Consider the following 19,593-nt stretch of genomic DNA (forward strand, 5'->3'; position numbering starts at 1 on the left):
ATGGATGGATTGTTAATCCTAACCCCAAGTGCCTATCATAAATTGCCATTTAAATCAATTGTCGCAAGGGTCATGTCAATGTATTTGTTATTTAAAGCCCTACTGTATTCTTTTTTAATTAAGTAGTGCCTTGTATTACTATTTTGCTGACTATCCAGAATTCCAACTTTCTTATGGCCCCTCACCCCTTCAAGCTCAAATATGCATCCTATAAATCAGTCGCAGTTGATGTGTAATTAAATTCTATTATTGTTTTGATCAAGGTCAATTAAGTTCAGCAATTCAGCCTTGTGTTGCCCGAATCCAAATTTTCACTGGTCCAATTATAAAATTTCATTATTTCGATTAGATTCATTATGTCTTCAACATGCTGTCACATATAAAAATTTATGATTCAAATCATTTAATTTCTATCGATCAATATCCACTTTGCAAAGTTTCTGATCACGCTGTCGTGATTTGTTATTATTAGTGTATCTTCACTGTCCATATCTGTGTATTTTGTTTTTTATCCCCGTTTCAGTGTCAATAAGCAGCCCTATTATTCCCTCTTTTATCAAAACTCCTCAGTTATGTCTGCCCCAGCACCCAAACACACTTCCATCCCTTTTGTCCCATACTCCACCAACTTTGTAATGCTTCAGCAGTCTTTAGCAATGTGTCCAGTTTGACTTCATGTGCCTCGTGCAAGTCTTTAGCAGCCTCTCATCTTAGATTCTCATGATGATGATTCAGGGCTGGACCGTCCGCCATTCTCAAATGCGTCCATCTTGTCTTTGTTCTTTCAGTCCATTTTCTTTTTGATCAACAACTGTGTGTATTCCACCAACTGTATGGTTCTTGTCGTGTGAAGAGCCGTGCTTGCCCCCTTCAAGCATGATAATAGTTCCTGTTGTTCTCCCAAAGGTCAAAGGTGTCTCATGACCAGGGACAGTCCTCTGTTGATTTTGAGCCAGCCAGTGGAGTAAGAGGACTCAGTTCAGGAATTGTGCCACGCGCTAGGGCAGAACACACTGGGACACCAATCAGTCTTCCTGTGTAGTATTTGTTCCTTCCACCCCAAATCGTCACATTAACATATTGTATCCTATCAGTTGCGCACACTCATCATCTTACTATCAAGCCGCCCTTATCAAATGCTGTTTTTTTTTTGAGTAATCCATCCACCCTACCCATTAACACGGATAAAATCCTCGTTCCAGTGTTTATCATCAAATAAAGTTCCGAAATCCTTTGTACTAAACTGTAATGTAATTGAACAATCTACCAACATGGTTGTATATGCGGTGAATGTTATTGTTCAATCTATAGGTCATACAGCGCCTGTGTTCCAACTATGACATTCCTCCTTGGTTTACCATCTCATAAATTATTGTTGTCAGCAGCGCTAAATGATAGTGCTTGAAAATGAATGTCTTATCGCCCAATTCAAAACACATGCCACATTTGAGCTAGTATTTATTTATGTCTTTATTTTCCCATCCTCATGTTAGCTGGCATGTGTCAGAATTAAAATGTAATTTTGCTTTTAATTTTAAGTCTTTCAAAATTGCTATATCCTTACTGCACCGCGATAAACTGTTAAACATATCTTTAAAAACAAACAAAAACAATCTATCTCTTAAAAGTGGCACCCAAATGCCAGATCACAAATCAAACCTCCTCCTTCACTCTCACATTTTTGATAAAACAGTCTACTTATCTAGACACTGTCATCACATACGAAATAATGGCCTGCAAATTAAATATAATGTTGTTGCAGTGGTCCCTCAAAACATGTGACTAGGATTTGGACAATTATTAACCCCCATCAATCGATCAATTATCTCCTCACTAAATTCTTAGCCCGTTAACCTATCTGCATAAAGAAGACATTTACAATGTCAAGTCAAGTTTATTTGTATAGCCCTAAATCACAGACAGTCTCAAAGGGCTTCACATAGCCAAAATTGACAATTATTCTCAAAGCATCCCCTGATCATAAGCTCCCAAAAGGGCAAGGAAAAACTCAAAAAAACCCTGCCAGGGGAAAATGAGAAACCTTGAGAAGGGACCACAGATGGAAGGATCCCCCTTTCAGGATCACCAGGTTGTAATGGATGCAGATAGTGCACAAGTAATACATACATAATATGAAAATCAATGAAAAAAAAAAATGGATGTCGGAGGTGCCCTCGATTGTCCTGGCAGTGTCCTCAAGGGGGCCAAGCCGCAGCTCCCCCATCCCGAACTGGTCCCCGAGAATCCAGCCAGCCGCCATCAGCTTTTGAGCCACCTAACCCCCTCCCCAGCCGGGGAGGAGGTGGGCAGAGAGAACAGAACAAACTCCGGCCAAATCGGCCATCACAAGTTAGTTAAAGGCCATCTCATAGAAATGTGTCTTTAAACGCGTCTTAAATGTTTCTACTGAGGTAGTAGTTCTAATATCCATTGGTAGGGGATTCCAAAGCTCTGGAGCCCGAATAGAGAATGCTCTAGACCCTGCAGACATTTTCTTGGCCCTCGGTATAACTAAAAGACTAGCGTTTTGCGAACGAAGGTTACGAGATGGAACATAAGGAACGACTAGGTCGACGAGATATGAAGGCGCTAAGCCATGCAGTGCTTTATAGGTTAGTAGAAGAACCTTGAAGTCACATCTTAAATGGACCGGGAGCCAATGTAATTCGGCTAATATTGGGGTAATGTGATCAAATTTTCTTGACCGTGAGAGCAGCCTCGCAGCGGCATTTTGCGCTAACTGTAGACTTTTAATACTGGATTTAGGAAGACCAGAGAATAATACATTACAGTAGTCCAGGCGCGACGTGACGAACGCATGTATAATAGTTTCCGCATCCCCGGTCGAGAGGATAGGACGAATTTTAGCAATATTACGAAGACAATGTAGGGGATAAGAGAATAACAAGGAACACCTTAATAATAAACAAAATAAACCCAACCCACAATCAAAACCAAATAAACTAGGACCATGACATATGTGGACCCACACAGTACTCCAAATATTTCCTCATTAAAATTTTAGCCTTTTTGTGTAGAGCACCATTGAATTCTAATCATTGACCTAATTTTATCCTTAATTTAATCCCAATCACGAATGCCCACTACTTAATACTTTACTTGGTGTTCTTTTAATAAAAAATGCCCCCTTGCAATGTCATTTTTATTTGTTGTTTATTTACTCTAAGTGATTCAAATCTTTGACTTATCCTTACATGTGTCCTTGTATAGTCTTATGTCATAACCAATCAATAATTCCTCCTAAATTTAAAATCTGCAATCATAATTTGAATGTTCTCTCTTACTCTCACATTTTTATGAGGGCTGGGTACTCTCCTCGTTGGACGAGTTTCTGCCCACAACCCTCAGATTATTCTATAATTTCAAATTTTTACATTTAACAATGCAAATCTGATAAACCATTGTCTAGCACACCGTTTCCGTGCACCAATTTAACGCAATTCCATCCTTTATAACGAACTGATACACAAAGACAAACATACACATAAACAAACACAGGGGCCCACAACATAGACATGACAATCTTCCCAGCTGATTCAAGGGTGGGGGTGGGGTGGGCAACTGAAGTGCGGAGAGCCTCGCCACCACCACGTCGCACAATGTAACCCCCCACCTCTGTCCAAAATATGCATTTGTGCCCACCTGACCGTTTGGCCCAAACTTTAGAGCCGCAGCCTTTTGAAAACAAAAATGGTTCCAGTTTAACCCCACCACACAATGGGATGTAACCTTCATGCTAATTAAATATACATTCTTTATCAAATTCTTGTTAAGCCATTTTTCCGACTCCAACTCTCATGCAAAATCAAAATAAAATCATCAATTTTATACAAATCAACTTATTGTTCTTCATGAACCACAAATCATCACTTCCATCCCATGAACAGCACCACAACTAATCACTTACTTCTTCAGCTGCGCCACTGTCCCATCTGACAGCCAAGCCTGCTTTCCACACAATATCATCATAGACACACTTCAACAATTATGTAGCGACCTGGTTAACCCAGTTACCCTTCGCCCTAGACAAAAATATAAGTCTCTAAGGTCGAACTATTGAGGTCGCCAGTCATCCATCCTGCTATATCAGAGATGCCTTCACCCTTTTTTTTTTTTTTTTCACGAGTCCCCGACTCGTATTGGTGGCCTGGCCGATCCAATCGACCCCGACCTTAGGCAACAGTATAAGTTCTGTTAGGTTACGGATTTTAGTTATTGATCTGACTCCAAATTGCGATCAACACTTAACACATAAATTGCTATGTCCTAATCCACACACTGGCACTCCTAAGAATTTTGCGAGTTCGTTCTGTCAAAGAGAAGACCAGTAGACCAATCAGACCAAATTTACCAATTGTTTATTCCTGACAAAGCGCACTAATACAGGCCTGGGTCCCGGGTCCCTCACACTAAAACTCGTGCGTTTTTGTGACCACCAAAAGACGACACATTCTTCCGGGTTGCCCAGTTTTGAAGAAACACAATATGAATATTAAAGCATGCAAAATATTGTGAGATGATTGGTCGATGGCCATCTAGGTGTCGCTGGTCTGGCGGTTGGGTTTTCCCCGCGAAGCCCGACCACATAGACGTGCTGTTGTTCTCGTTTCTCACCGACCTTGAGGTGTTCTCGTCCGGTACTCCCTGTCTGGGCCTATTCCACAACACTTCGAAGAAAACAAGTTCATGCAGTTTGCCTCCACATTCTTCGCCACCCACCAATCCACACGAGCACTCCAATACTAGATATTATATTAATATGATTATAAGTTTAACACAACCTTAAAAATATGTTTGCAACCTGCCGAAAGCACATTTCCTTTTAGTTCCTAAGTGTCTACTATTGAGGCCACTCAGGTGCCCATATGCTAGTCACTGGCATCCCACAAGTTCCAGCGGTGTGAGAGCCCTTTGCTGATCAGACAAAGTCCTGACCACCTTTCTCTTAATTCACCACGACTCGGACATCCCAGATGTGCCTTGCCTTAGACAGCCCTATAATGTTCTAAGGTCACACTATTGGAATCGCTCGGCATCCGTCCTGCTATATCAGCGACGCCTTCACCTGTTTTTGTATTTTTAATTTTTTCCACAAATCACTTTTACCAAGTTCCACACAAACACACACTTCTATACAACCACCATTCCTGAACACAGAGCTGAAATTATTAATTTTTGTATTCCACTTTCACTCCACAATATTGCTGAACTGGGAGAGAGAAAAAGAGGTTCCCCCTTACCTTTTGTGCCGATCGGACTGCAATATTGTTGAGCAAGAGCGGAGAAGGAAGAATCCTTTGTGGACCATGCACTTACCCTTCTGAAGAAATCACGTTGGATGGTCACCATTTGTTGGATTTTGTCCACAATTTAGGGAGCGCGTTATCTGCGCCTCACGGCAAAAGCCATTGCCAATCACCTGTTATCCGATTTACTCACAGTGTGCTCGTTTGATTTCTTCAGATTTAGGAAAATGCCAAGGCACTGAAGCACAAATTAGACTTACACAGGTTGGTTGAGTTCAATCACAATTCTTGTTCAGACAGCTCTGTTTTCAGGAAAGTACAATACAGCGCTGGGCCCTTCAAGAGCGGAAAGTCTCAATTCAGAAAAGGCAACGTTCAAGGTTCTTTGGTTAGCTTATATCAGTTGCACATGCCAGTGTGGGCCGAGTTGATGAGTCTTTGGGGTGGGGCAAGTTTGCCATGGGAGTGGGTGCTGGTTATGAGCGATTCGGTGTGTGTGGGGGCTGTTGACTTCCATCCCGTCTTTCGGCCTTGGCGATCATATTTGGCCGAGTCCTTGGCTGGCTCCCTCTGGCACCTGCTGGTTTTATCTCCACGTGACCTTCCTGTGAACATTCTTCTCCAATCTTGGACATACACTGTCGTACATCATTCTTTCAATTTTGTCATTTTGTACGAAATTATGTTAGCTTTTGGCTGTGACATCATTAATCTATTGCTGTTCTTTTGATACTTCATGTCTTTGCTTATTATTAGTTTAACCATGCTTCCGACCGTATCTTTTCTTTGTTAGGCAAAATATTTCCCTCTGTGCAGAGCGTTCAGTAGTAATCAAAAACTGGCGTCTAGCATTAGTCAAAACATCCCGACGTCCCTAGGAACCAAAAACAACAAAAAAAGGAAGGCAATACCCCGGGCGACCAGAAGGGGGGGTCAGCACACCGCTGAAACGTCCGACACCTCGCCAGACGCAGGATCGACGGACGCGGGAGCAGAAGACCCCAGTACCGGCGGACAAGACCTCCCCGGACCCTCACCCCTGGTCCCCTCGTCCCTCCTCGGGCGCCCGCGCCGAGGACCCGGTTGGTCCGGATGACAGCGATGGAACTCCGTAATGAGAGAACGGTCGAGTATCCAGCGGCTCGGAACCCAGGAGCGGTGCGCGTCGTCATAACCCGCCCAATCCACGAGGTATTGGAGGCCATGACCGTGCCGCCGCGATCGGAGCAGGGAGCGGACAGCGTAAGCCGGACCCCCATCGACGAGCTGGGGCGGCGGCGGCGGAACGGGCGCCGACGCCCTCTCATGGATGGGCCGCACACGGGACACGTGGAACGTGGGGTGAACCTTCATGGAATCTGGAAGGAGAAGACGGACTGCGGTCGGACCAATCACCTTCTGAATAGGGAACGGTCCAACAAAGCGGGGCGCCAGTTTGCGGGATCCCGCTCGCAGTGGCAAATCCCACGTCGAGAGCCACACACGCTGCCCCACTCTGTACTCCGGAGCCGGCGTCCGGTGCTTATTCGCCTGGGGGGGCGTAGCCTGAAACAGAGCGGAGAAGAGTGACCCGGCCCCTCGCCCAAGCACAATGACAACGGCGGACACAATCCTGGGCCGACGGGCACGCCGCACCACGCTCCTGGTGGGCGAACAAGGGTGGCTGGTACCCGAAGACGCAGTGGAAAGGCGAACGTCCCATGGCCGAGCTGGGGAGGAAATTGTGAGCATACTCCACCCAGAGAAGCTGTTGGACCCACCCGCGCTGGTCCCCGGCGGCCATGCATCGGCGAGACCTGCCCAGTTCCTGGTTCAGGCACTCCGCTTGACCATTGGACTGAGGGTGAAACCCCGAGGAGAGGCTGGCCGTGGCGCCGAGGAGTCGGCAGAACTCCGTCCAGAAGGTGGAAGCGAATTGAGGACCTCGGTCTGACACGATGTCTTGTGGGAGACCGTGGTGACGAAACACCTCCCGCACCATGATGGACGCAGTCTGCTTCGCAGATGGGAGCTTAGGCAGAGGGATGAAATGCGTCATCTTGCTGAAACGGTCCACCACCGTGAGGACCACCGTGTTTCCCTCTGAGGGGGGGAGGCCCGTGACAAAGTCGATTGACAGGTGAGACCAGGGACGGTGGGGAACCGGCAAGGGTTGAAGCAGCCCGGCCGGAGGACGAGTAGACGTCTTGTAGCGGTTACAAATTGAGCAGGCTCTGACGTAATCGCTGGTGTCCACTTGCCAGGTGGGCCACCAGAAACGCTGTGCCACCACGTACCTCGTGCGTGCAGCGCCGGGATGACAGGCCAGGCGTGAGTCGTGCGTCCATTCCAGCACGGACGACTGCAGGCCTTCAGGGACGAACAAGCGACCCTCCGGGCAGTTGCTGGGGCCGGGTTGATCGCGTGATGCGGCTTTCACTTGGTGTTCGATCTCCCATGTAAGAGCCGCCACCCGAACCGAGCTCGGGAGGATAGTGGGAGGCGGACCCTGTCCCTCCTCCCCGCCAGGAAACAAACGCGACAGGGCGTCCGCCTTCGCGTTACGGGAACCCGGTCTATAGGAAAGAGAGAACTCAAAGCGGTCAAAGAACAGAGCCCACCGTGCTTGTCTCGCGTCCAGTCTCTACTCCAAGTTGCGGTGGTCGGTCCAGACGATGAATGGAGTGGTGGTGCCCTCCAGCCAATGCCGCCACTCCTCCAAGGCCAACTTGACGGCGAGGAGCTCCCGATTACCGATGTCATAGTTTCGTTCCGAGGCTGACAGACGGTGAGAATAGAAGGCGCACGGGTGGAGACGATCGTCTTGGCGGCTACGTTGCGACAACACCGCCCCGACACCCACTTCGAGGCGTCCACCTTGACCACGAACTGTCTGTCGGGATCGGGAACCCTGAGGATGGGAGCGGATGTAAACCTCCTCTTAAGCTCCTGAAATGCCTGTTCTGCCCGTTCCGTCCATTTGTACGGGGAGGCGGGGCTGGTAAGGGCGGTGGGGGCGCGGCCACTGTGCTGTATCCACGGATAAAACGGCGATAAAAGTTCGCGAATCCTAAGAACTGTTGCAGCCGCTTGCGTGTTTCGGGAACAGGCCATGACGTGACCGCTTGCACCTTCCCAGGGTCCATTTCGATGGATCCCTCACGCACCACGTAGCCGAGGAATTTGACAGAGGAGGCATGGAACTCGCACTTCTCTGCCTTCACGTAGAGCGAATTCTCAAGGAGACGGCGCAGCACCGCCCGAACATGCTTGATGTGCTCAGGGAGCGAGCGGGAGAAGATGAGGATGTCGTCCAAATAAACGAACACGAATTTGTCCAGCATGTCTCGTAACACGTCGTTTATCAGGGACTGGAAAACCGCTGGGGCGTTGGTGAGCCCAAACGGAACCACCAAGTACTCGTAGTGTCCGCTCGGGGTGTTGAAAGCCGTCTTCCACTCGTCTCCCTCCCGGATGCGGATCAGGTGGTAGGCGTTGCGAAGATCCAGCTTTGTGAAAATGGTGGCACCCTGAAGGCTCTCGAAGGCGGAAGACAGAAGAGGCAGAGGGTATCGGTTCTTTACAGTGATCTGGTTTATTCCCCGGCAGTCGATACACGGGCGTAGCATGCCCTCCTTCTTCTTCACGAAGAAAAACCCCGCTCCCGCAGGTGAAGAGGACGGCCGTATGATACCGGCTGCCAGGGACTCCCGGATGTATTCCTCCATAGCCCGGCGCTCAGGAGCGGACAGGGAGTAGACGCGTCCCTTGGGAGGGAAGGTGCCGGGCAACAGATCGATAGCAAAATCGTAGGACCGGTGTGGAGGAAGGGAAGTGGCCCTGGCTTTACTAAAAGCCTCCTTGAGTTCGTGATAAAACGCTGGGACATTGGAGATGTCGGGACTGTACCTGGGCGGGGCTCTGCCGAGTGGGCTGGTGGCCGCCTTCAGGCACACCCGATGGCAGCGTTCGCTCCACTGCCGAACAACCCCCACCTCCCAGTCCAGCACCGGGTTGTGCTGCCGCAACCAAGGGTGCCCCAGTATGAGCTGCTGTCCTGGGAGGGAAAGAAGAAAAAACTTGATGGTCTCGTGGTGATTGCCGGAGAGCAGTAACTTAACTGGTTCCGTCACGAAAGCCACCTCGCCGATCAGACGGCCATCAATGGCACGTGCGGGAATGGACGGGCTCAGAGGGAGGAAGCCGACACCCCACTGGCGTGCCAGGCTAATGTCCATGATGTTCCCCTCCGCGCCGGAATCCACCAAGGCCGCCACGTTCTGGTCGCCCGCCGCAAGTTGTTTAGAAGTTGGCCTGTAGCGTGAGCGTGCTGGGACTGGGAGAGCCGGTGCTGGTCGAGCTCACGTGGATCCCCCGACTCCGCGTGAGCTCCGGCCTTTTAATGGGCACCCCGCCACCCGATGACCCCCCTCCCCACAGTAAAAACACAAGCCCAGTGAGAGGCGTCGACGGTGCTCCTCCGAGGGGACCCGAGACCCTCCCAGATCCATGGGCTCGGCGGGTGGTGTGGTTGGCAGGTCCCCAGCAGACGGAGGAAGGTGACCACGCGGGTTCCGCGGGGACCTCCTCACCCGATTGCGCCGCCGCGTCCGGATCCGCCGGTCTACTCGGGCCGCCAAGTCCATCGCGCCCTTCAGGGTTCGCGGGCGATCGTAAGAAACCAGCTCGTCTTTCATGTACTCAGCGAGGCCGTTGAGGAATGTGCTAACAAGCGCCGGCGTGTACCATCCGCTGCTGCCGGCCAACGTCTGGAACTTAAGTGCGTACTCCGCGACCGATCGGCTACCTTGACGCAGCGTCGCCAGTTCCTCGGCGGCGTCTTCGGCGGCGGAGCCCAGGTCGAACAGGCAGAGCAATTCCTCCGCGAAGGCGTCGAATGAATCGCAAGCTGGGGCCATCCTCTCGTATTCGGCCAGACCCCACAGCCGCGCCTCGCCCGTAAGGTGGGTTAGGACGAACCCGACCTTGGCAGATTCCGACGCAAACGTGACGGGCTGGAGGCTGAACATTATACGGCAATTAGTCACGAATGCCCGCACGTGCTTGGGGTCTCCGTTAAACTTCTCGATGTTGCCAAGGCGGGGCTCCGGGACGTCCACGAGCCTCCTGGCCTCGGCAGATGGGCGCTGCGGGAGTGCCGTGACAGCCGGGGATGCAGCCACCGACAGTCTCTGGAGGGCTTGGGCCATTTCCTGCTGCTGTAGCTGTTGTTGTTGACCAACCTCGATCAGATTCCGGATGTCGGCGGACAGGCTGCTGATGGCGGTCTCGGCTCGCTCCAGTCGGCTCAATGCCGTCTCGTCGTTCGCTAGCTGCATAGCGTGGTCAGTCTGTACTGTAAGGGATCGGACAGTACAGCCAAGTGCGTAGCGACAGACTTTATTGTGGAAGGGATGATGGGGGTGGCTGGCGCTGGGGTGGCTGGCGCTGGAGCGGCGATCTGGCTGGGGTGGACAAGCAGTTCTGTGGATTCGAATTTGTAAGTCAGATTCTCAGGGACAGATGAGCAAAGCATCACGGGACAGACTGACACTCGGGTCTGCGCTGGCGGCGCTGATATAGCGCTGTCCATGAACCCGTGGCAGGTGACGGCGATTCCACTGACAGGGGGGCGTGGTCCTGTCGCAGGTGGCACCAGCATGTAACATGGCCAAGGAGACACGCAGCTGCAAAGCTTTTTCATTAGCTGTTGATGAAAGTACAGATAACACGGACACAGAGCAGTTATCAATTTTTATTAGAGGCATAAAGTCGGACCTCCCTATCACTGAGGAGCTGTTGGATGTGGCTGCAATGCATGGGACCACGACGGGACAGGACATTTTTGATGCGGTGGAGAAGTCCGTAAGTAAAAATGCATTGCACTGGGAAAACTTGGTAGGATTAACTACAGACGGTGCACCGGTAATGTGTGGAGGAAAAGTAGGCTTGGTTGGAGTAATGAAGGGGAAAATGCAAAACAATTAACTATCACACGCCTCTGATAACGTATCATTGCATTATCCATCAAGAAGCTTTGTGTGGGAAGATGCTGGGGATGGAGGACATTGTGACCACAGTCATGAAAACAGTGAACTTCATTCGGGCGCGTGGCCTGAATCACCGTCAGTTCCAGCAGTTTTTGCTGGAGATGGGCTCAGAACACAGGGATGTGCTGTACCATACAGAAGTGCGGTGGCTGAGCAGGAGCAAAGACATCAAGCGATTTTTTGAGCTCAGGGAAGACATTGCTCTTTTTATGAGGAGTAAAGGAAAACTCATGTCTGAACTATCAGATCCAAAGTGGATGTGTGACTTTGCTGTGTTGTGTGACATAACCGACCATCTCGCCCAGCTGAATCAGAAGCTGCAGGGACACAAACAAGTCATTACGCAGATGTCCGACAAGGTCACGGCTTTCCAGCGTAAATTGGACTTATGGATGTGGCAAGTGAAACAGGACAATCTTGTCCACGTTCCTGTTTGTCAGAGTATGTCAGCCTCATTTCCCAAGACTTTTTCAAGTGCTCAGTTGGCTACCAAACTGAGCTGGTTAAAGACTGAGTTTGATCGGCGCTTCTCTGACTTCAGAGCACAACAGTCTGGCTTTGACATCTTTGCCAATCCGTTCACCACCGATGTCTGCACTGCACCCCAGCACCTTCAGATGGTGCTAATTGAGCTTCAAAGCAACAGTGGCCTGAGAGCAAAATTCCAGGATGCTGCAATCAAGGACTTTTACCATCTGCTGCCCCCTGGTTTGATGCCACAGCTTCGACTTCATGCTGCCTGTGTTCTGTCCATGTTTGGGAGCACCTATCTGTGCGAACAGTTTTTTTCCATAATGAATCTGAGCAAAAACAAGCACAGATCATGCCTCACGGATGACAACCTCCATGCTGTGCTACGCATTGCCTCAGCACAGGATCTCAAACCAGACATTGACACACTGGCAACGGGAAAACGGTGTCAGACGTCTGGTCAGAAAACACACAGGTAAGCATTTTTTTAAAAACGTAATTAAAATATAATAAAATGTAATTCAACCAAGAAAAAGAACAGTTAAACATTGTGCAATTTAACGATTGTGCTTGCATTTCTTTTTGTGTTTATCATTTTCAGAACATGATCAATCGATAGTAGAGAGATGTGTGTGTTCAAGGACAGGCAGCATCTCCTCATCAAAGACTAACCGAAAAACTTGACCAATATAGTTGTGAACTGAGTCAACCTTTCTTTTGGCATTTTTAGTTGATTACATATTATTTATGTGTAGCTGCTGTTGTAATTATTTAATGTTAGCAGGTCTTATGTGTGTATGCAGACAAATTGTTGTCATCAAACCATCAGTTGGATGCTAGGCTGTGTGCAGCCTTTATTGTAAAATGCTACGTGTCATACAGTTTTATGTTATTTTTCTTCATTCACTTGGACAGTTTGATCCTTCATTAATGGATTTATGTGGGTTTTCATAAGCTGACAACATTTAAAAGGATTTATGTAAGAGCAACAAGCAAACATGTTTTCTATGCAACTGTAATTGTCACTTGAATAAGTTATAATAAATAATGAGTTATTTAACATTAAGGACTAGTTACATTTATTTTTCATTACATTCAATTACATTTAGTTACATTTATAAGTTACATCTGGCCCTTTGAGGACAGCCATTATGCTGATGTGGCCCTCGGTGAAAATGAGTTTGACACCCCTGGTTTAAAGCCTTCTACACAGCCAATGTGACGGACGAAGAATACGATGCCGTGACCGCCAGAAACAACTGCGATATCAGCCTGTATCTGCTACCTGAACCCGCTACCAAAAGCAGAAGGAAACTGTCATCTTCCGCCAAAGGCTGTGAACCTGAGCCGCTAGCCAACGGCAAGGTCCTGGGAATTGCGGATCATGACTCTCTGACAGTGAATGCTCAACGGAGAGCAATGGCGGGCATTTCAGACAGCCCCAATAGGCAAACAATACCGCAAGCTAACACAGTTATGGAACTGAAGGAATGCTATACGAAATATATAAAGCCATGTCACGTAGCCCTTACAAAGTTAAAAGAGCTGACCATAAATGACAGCCTACTTGTCGAGAATGGCGACTCTGGCAAAAGGGTGGAAAAGGCACGACCCAGATATACAACACACTAAGGACGACGGAAAGCCAATTACCAGGATGGGAATAGGTTTTTGACCGGAGAGCTCATATGGGGGAAGATAGAGGGCTTCTCTTGGTGGCCCGGCTTGGTGATTCCTTGGAAAACTAAAATTTCACCTCCAGGTGTACGGAGGGTTGAATGGTTAGGTGATGGAACCCTCTCAAAGATCCCAACGGAAGCTTTGATGCCTTTTCGGAATTTCATCCAATGTTTCTGCAAAAATTCATTTGCCAGCCTGCCCACTTACAAGGCCGCCATCTTCCAAGTCATAGAGCTGGCAAGTGAACGCTCTGAGAAGTCCTTTGAAGAAGGAGATGAAGAAAAAGAAATGAATCTGATGCTGGACTGGGCAGTGAAAGGATTTCTACTATCAGGGCCGCAGGGATTTGTGCCACTTGCCATTCACGAAGCTGGCCAATTGTCCAATTCGGATTCGACTGAGTCTGACTACCAGCCGTCTGTGAAAAGGAAACATGCTTTTAAGAGTCGGGCAAGCACCTGCAACTACAGCTTCACAAGAGACACTTTAATTGAGAGGCTTAGAGACAAAGGCACAAAAATCGAAGATTGTTGTTTGGCTTGCGGGTCGCCTGACGTGGTCGTGCAACACCCATTGCTTGAAGGCGGTCTTTGTTTCAAATGCGAAGAAAATTTTACAGAAATACTGTATCGCTACGATGAAGATGGCTATCAGTCGTACTGCACCGTTTGCTGTGGCGGAACAGAAGTCCTTCTTTGTGGTAACGCCAGCTGTTGCAAATGTTTCTGTAAGAAGTGTGTGGAGATCCTGGTGGGAACCTTTCGTGACCTGAAAGATATTGATCCATGGAGCTGCTACATTTGCCGCCCAACGCAGTGCGAGGGAAAGCTCAAACTCAGGCCAGACAGGAGTGTTAAGGTCCAAGACTTCTTTGCCAACAACAATGCCATGGAGTTTGAGCCTCACAGAGTTTACCCGGCCATTGCCGCAAGCCCTTGAAGGTTCTGTCGCTCTTTGACGGCATCGCAACAGGATACCTGGTGCTCAAAGACCTTGGCTTCAAGGTGGGACGCTACATTGCATCAGAGATTTGTGAGGATTCCATCGCGGTGGGTATGATCAAGCACGCTGGCAAGATTGAATATGTCAACGACGTCCGCACCATCACAAGGAAACACCTTGCTGAATGGGGCCCTTTTGACCTGCTGATTGGAGGAAGTCCTAGCAACGACCTTTCCATGGGCAAATATCCTACGGAAAGGATTGTTTGAGGGCACCGGAAGACTCTTCTTGGAATTCTACCGCATTTTGACGTTGCTAAAGCCGAAGGAGGGTGACGACCGGCCTTTTTTCTGGCTCTTTGAAAATGTGGTGTTCGTGTCCAGCAGAGACAAGACGGACATCTGCAGATTCCTGGGGTGCATTCCAATTATCATCGATGCCGTGACTGTCAGCCCTGCACATTCAGCTTGCTACTTCTGGGGAAACCTCCTAGGTATGAATTGGCCGGCGGCCCCATCCCTGGATTAAAAAGTGAATCTTCAGGATTGTTTAGAAGTTGGCCGTGCAGCAAAGCTGGACAAGGTGTGAACCATCACAAGAAAAACTCCATGGTTCAAGGGAAATTGGGACTTCCTGTCATCATGAAAGGCGTCATCATGTGGTGTACCCAAATGGAGCAGATTTTTGGTTTCCCCAAACACTACACGGATGTGAAGAACATGGGCCGCCTGCAGCGCCAGAGGGTCCCGGGGCGTTCCTAGAGTGTCGCCGTCATTTGCAACCTGATAGCGCCACTCAAGGATTATTTCGAATGTGAATCGCACCAGCGAAGTCTGTAAGGCCGTAGATGCATGAATACCGTTTCTGGACTAAAAACCGCACCTGAATAAAACCCACGCCAGATAAAATTAGGGGAAAGTCTGGATAATAAGCTGGAGGTGTTTTAATGTCTTATTTCCATATATATGCACAAATCATACAGAATGATCAAAGTCATGAAAAATCCATCGATATAAACTGGACTATAAAATGCAGGGTTCAAAGCTTGTGCAAAAAGTAGCAGTTTATAGTCCAGAAACTACAATTCCTTTATGCATGAGCATGAGAGCTCTTCCCGGAACACCAAATGTTTGCCACTGTATATTGGTGTCCTCCCACAAGTCAAAAAACATGTGTGTAAATTGGCCTTGGGTGAGAATGTGTTTTCAACGTGCTTTGCAATTGGCTGCCCACTGGTCCAGGGTGTTCTCTGCCACTTGCAACCCTAATAAAGAAAAAAGATAAATTGATGTACTTTTTGAAAATAAATGTTTTAATGTCATAACATATGGTTACGTTGGTTAAAGGGAAGTGTGTAGTAAAAAAAATATCAGTTTTTTATTCAATTGCAAAGCTGCCGTCATGGTCTGCCTGTAGTACTTTCCAATCAGAAACGGAAGGCGTGACAGTGAGCTGTCGACCATCTGTCCGGTGTGCCCGCAATGTGTGCAACGTAAGTCACGCTTTCTGTTTCACATTGGTTGTTTACTAGCGGAAAAATAGGACAAACATGTTTTGGTTTATTTGCCTTTTTAAACTCCCAATTTAAATGGTGCCACACTCTACTGTATGATGTCACAAACAGGACAGCAGACCTTCTTCCGAAATCTCGCAGAGAAGGATTCATAGCTGTGTATTGATCTTTCTGGCATACATGAAATATTTAAACTGTGAAGGCTGCCTCTTGGTAATAACTGTTAGCATAGCAAGCATTAAAGATAAAAAACTGGGACTAAATCTAACAGTTGTATTCATTAGAGACACCCCTCCGTATTCCAATAGCATCAATATAAAGAGGACTACCATAACATGGGTCACTAAGAGCCCTTGAAACTCTCTTCAACAAATGGTTTGAACCCGATGCAGACATTGACAACAATTGACAACAATTTCCTTGGCTCCCACTTCATAAGTCTTTATTGGTGATAGTAATGAAACCAGGATACGGTATGCTAACGTGACATATACACAAACGAGGAGCTGAGAACGGGCCTGACGTAACATTCAGTGTTATTCAAATAACTATTTCATAAACAACACGTTTATCAATAACACGTTTATCAAACCATCGGTGTCACTCCAATTCATGAAGCTAAGCAAAGTTACAAGCTACAACACAGCTATAAGCTACGCTACAAAGCTACGCTACAAGCTACGCTGCAAGCTACGCTACAAGCTACGCCGAAAGCTGCAAGCTACAAGCCACAAAGGTACAGAACAGAAAACAACATCATGCCTGGAGATAGACACAAAGGTCGATCTTGGAAATGAGGAACCTCCTCACGACCAGCATTAACAATTCTATCTGTGAACATCAAAGGGCTCTCCTCTGCAAAACGAACAATCTTAGCCGCCCTGAACAGCACCGGACTTAGCAGAGTTTATTGAGAAGGGACAGAAATGTGTTCAGCTGTGGCTGAACCACATCTACCCAAGCCTTGTAATTAACTGCCTTGTAGCCACGATAAGAAGAACTCCAATTAACTAAATCCATCGATCATCCTTTATGTAAACAATGCCACGCGTATGTGGCGCGTATGCATACGCGCCGCACCGCTGACATCGGACTCGTTGTAAGTTGCATTTCTAATTACTCCACAGACCCATATAACGATATATAAAGTGTATTTCAAATAACTATCATATTACAACAATATTATCAAACCATCTGTGTCACTCCAAATCATTAAATCCATCGATCAAATTCCTCATCCTGTATGTCAACAACGCCGCGCACGCACCGCAAAGATCTAGTATGTAATTATATTGCAGCGTTAAAGTACCAGGAAAGACGTGGGTTTGGTAAACGACTCTTTATTTAACAAAACAAGAGTTCAACGAGCCAACAACTACTGAACTGTAACGATAAAAACATATACAAGTTGCTACACGAAATAGAATATATCAAATAACTATAACATAAATAAGTTTTTCAAAAGACAGAGTCAACCCGAAAAATAAATGCAATTCTATATAAGAGATTCCATGCAAATCATGCAATAAATCGTACATCGGAGAGACAGGGAGGAACTTCATCACAAGAAAAACAGAACACAAGAAGGAGTGTGAGAAGGAGACAGCAACAAGACAAACAAGAGCAATAAAACTACAAGCAGAACAGGAACACTGTGAGTCAGCCATTACCGACCACTGTAAAAGAGAAAACCACATCATGGACTGGGAAAAGGGCAGAGTCATCCGCACTGAAGAAAACAAACATCAGCGTTAAATCAGGGAGGCCATTGAGATCCGCAAGCAGGGCCCGAGGACCATCAACAGGGATGAGGGAGCCCACATGCTCTCTACAACCTGGAACAGCATCCTGGAGAGGTGAACGGACAGCAGAGGGCATGACTCACCTGTCAAATCTGACAGGTGAGCCACGCCTTCATCCATCAGCTGATAAAGACGCGTCACAACCACGCGTGGCACTCTGATGAAGGCGGAAGAACCCGCCGAAACATGTCAGGTAATGCACCTAAAATAATTTGTTTGATATAAAAGAAGTCTACCACTAGGCCACTGAACTGGAGCTTTTGTATTGTTTTTAGTTTATATAAACTTTTAGCTTTTTTTAAAAAAATTCTTAGCAGAAGCACTGATTTTTAATTTCGTTGTACATGTGTCAATGACAATAAAGATCTATCTATCCGTGTAACTAATGAAGTTCTGACGCTATGCCCAGTTTTTGTTTTTTTGACTCTACCACGCATAAAAGCGGGTGGAGACTCTAAACTGCCCTAATTACAGCAAACCTGAAGACAGAGGTAAGTGGTTTCTCAGGTATCACCCCTCCAACTTGAGTTAACGAGGAATGACATTGCTGGTTTAAAGTCAAAGTCGATACACAAACAAACAAAGGGATAATTAGTAAAATCACATGTTACAAAAACAAGCAACATTTAATGTTGCTTTGGCTGCTTTCGGTCATCCTTTTTGCAATTAGTTCGAGTGAAGGCTAAAAATGCTTCACCTTGTCCCCAAATGCAGCAGTGGGATATGCATGTGCCAGATTGCGAAGTACTTTGCACATTTTTAGACATTCACTTCACATACTTGGAGTCACATTGAAAAAAAAAAATGATCCAAAAAATTCTGGATCTTAATTGTCACTTTCTCTTTCAGAATGAACAGAAAAGTCATAAACGCTAAAAGTGGTGGGGATAAGGAGGGACACCCGGGCCAGAGGCTGGAAGCCGGATGGTGCTTCAATCGTTCAAATGGACGGCAGCTACGAAATGAGACTGTTGCCCTCTGTGACGGTACCAGTGCTATCAAGTTGACCCTTTTTAGTCACCTAAAAGTCACAGAGGGCAACAGTTATGTGTTTTCCCATTTTACCACGGACGCGAGAAACCCCAACGTGCTGTTTTGCAAAACTAACCAGCAAAATGTACATGGGGGCGCATGTAGAGTGTAGTGATGACTTGCAGGCTGAGGCAATCCAGCTCATCTTCCCCACGTCGGTGCCAGTGTCTCTAAGACAAGTGCTTGAAAACCCTCCGGAGGGGCTGGTAACTATTGAGGGCCATGTTGAAAGTGTAAGTTTACTTCACGCACACATGCATGTTGTTAGGTTACGGATTCTAGTTATTGATCTGACTCCAAATTGCGATCAACACTTAACACATAAATTGCTATGTCCTAATCCACACACTGGCGCACCTAACAATTTTGCGAGTTCGTTCTGTCAAAGAGAAGACCAGTAGATCAATTAGACCAAATTTACCAATTATTTATTCCTGACAAAGCGCACTAATGCAGGCCTGGGTCCCGGGTCCCTCACACTAAAACTCGTGCGTTTTTGTGACCACCAAAAGACGACACATTCTTCCGGGTTGCCCAGTTTTAAAGAAACACAATATGAATATTAAAACATGCAAAATATTGTGAGATGATTGGTCGATGGCCATCTCCTCCCCGGTCCAGGTGTCGCTGAGGTCAGACGGTTGGGTTTTTCCCTCGAAGGCCGGTCTCATAGACGTGCTGTTGTTCTTGTTCCTAACCGACCTTGAGATGGTCTCCTCCGGTACTCCCTATCCGGGCCTATTCCACAACACTTCGAAGAAAACAAGTTCATGCAGTTTGCCTGCACATTCCTTGCCCCCCACCAATCCACACGTGCACTCTAATACTAGATATTAATATGATTATAAGTTTAACAC

General features: G+C 47.3%; 1 pseudogene; it reads left to right on the top strand.

Moving 5' to 3' along the window:
• The first annotated feature begins 11,295 nt into the window (after positions 1 to 11,295).
• On the top strand, positions 11,296 to 15,229 carry LOC125980828 (DNA (cytosine-5)-methyltransferase 3B pseudogene; annotated as a pseudogene).
• The last annotated feature ends 4,364 nt before the right edge of the window (positions 15,230 to 19,593 follow it).

This window comes from Syngnathus scovelli, chromosome 14 (genome assembly GCF_024217435.2).
Source record: "Syngnathus scovelli strain Florida chromosome 14, RoL_Ssco_1.2, whole genome shotgun sequence".
Classification (NCBI taxonomy): domain Eukaryota; kingdom Metazoa; phylum Chordata; class Actinopteri; order Syngnathiformes; family Syngnathidae; genus Syngnathus; species Syngnathus scovelli.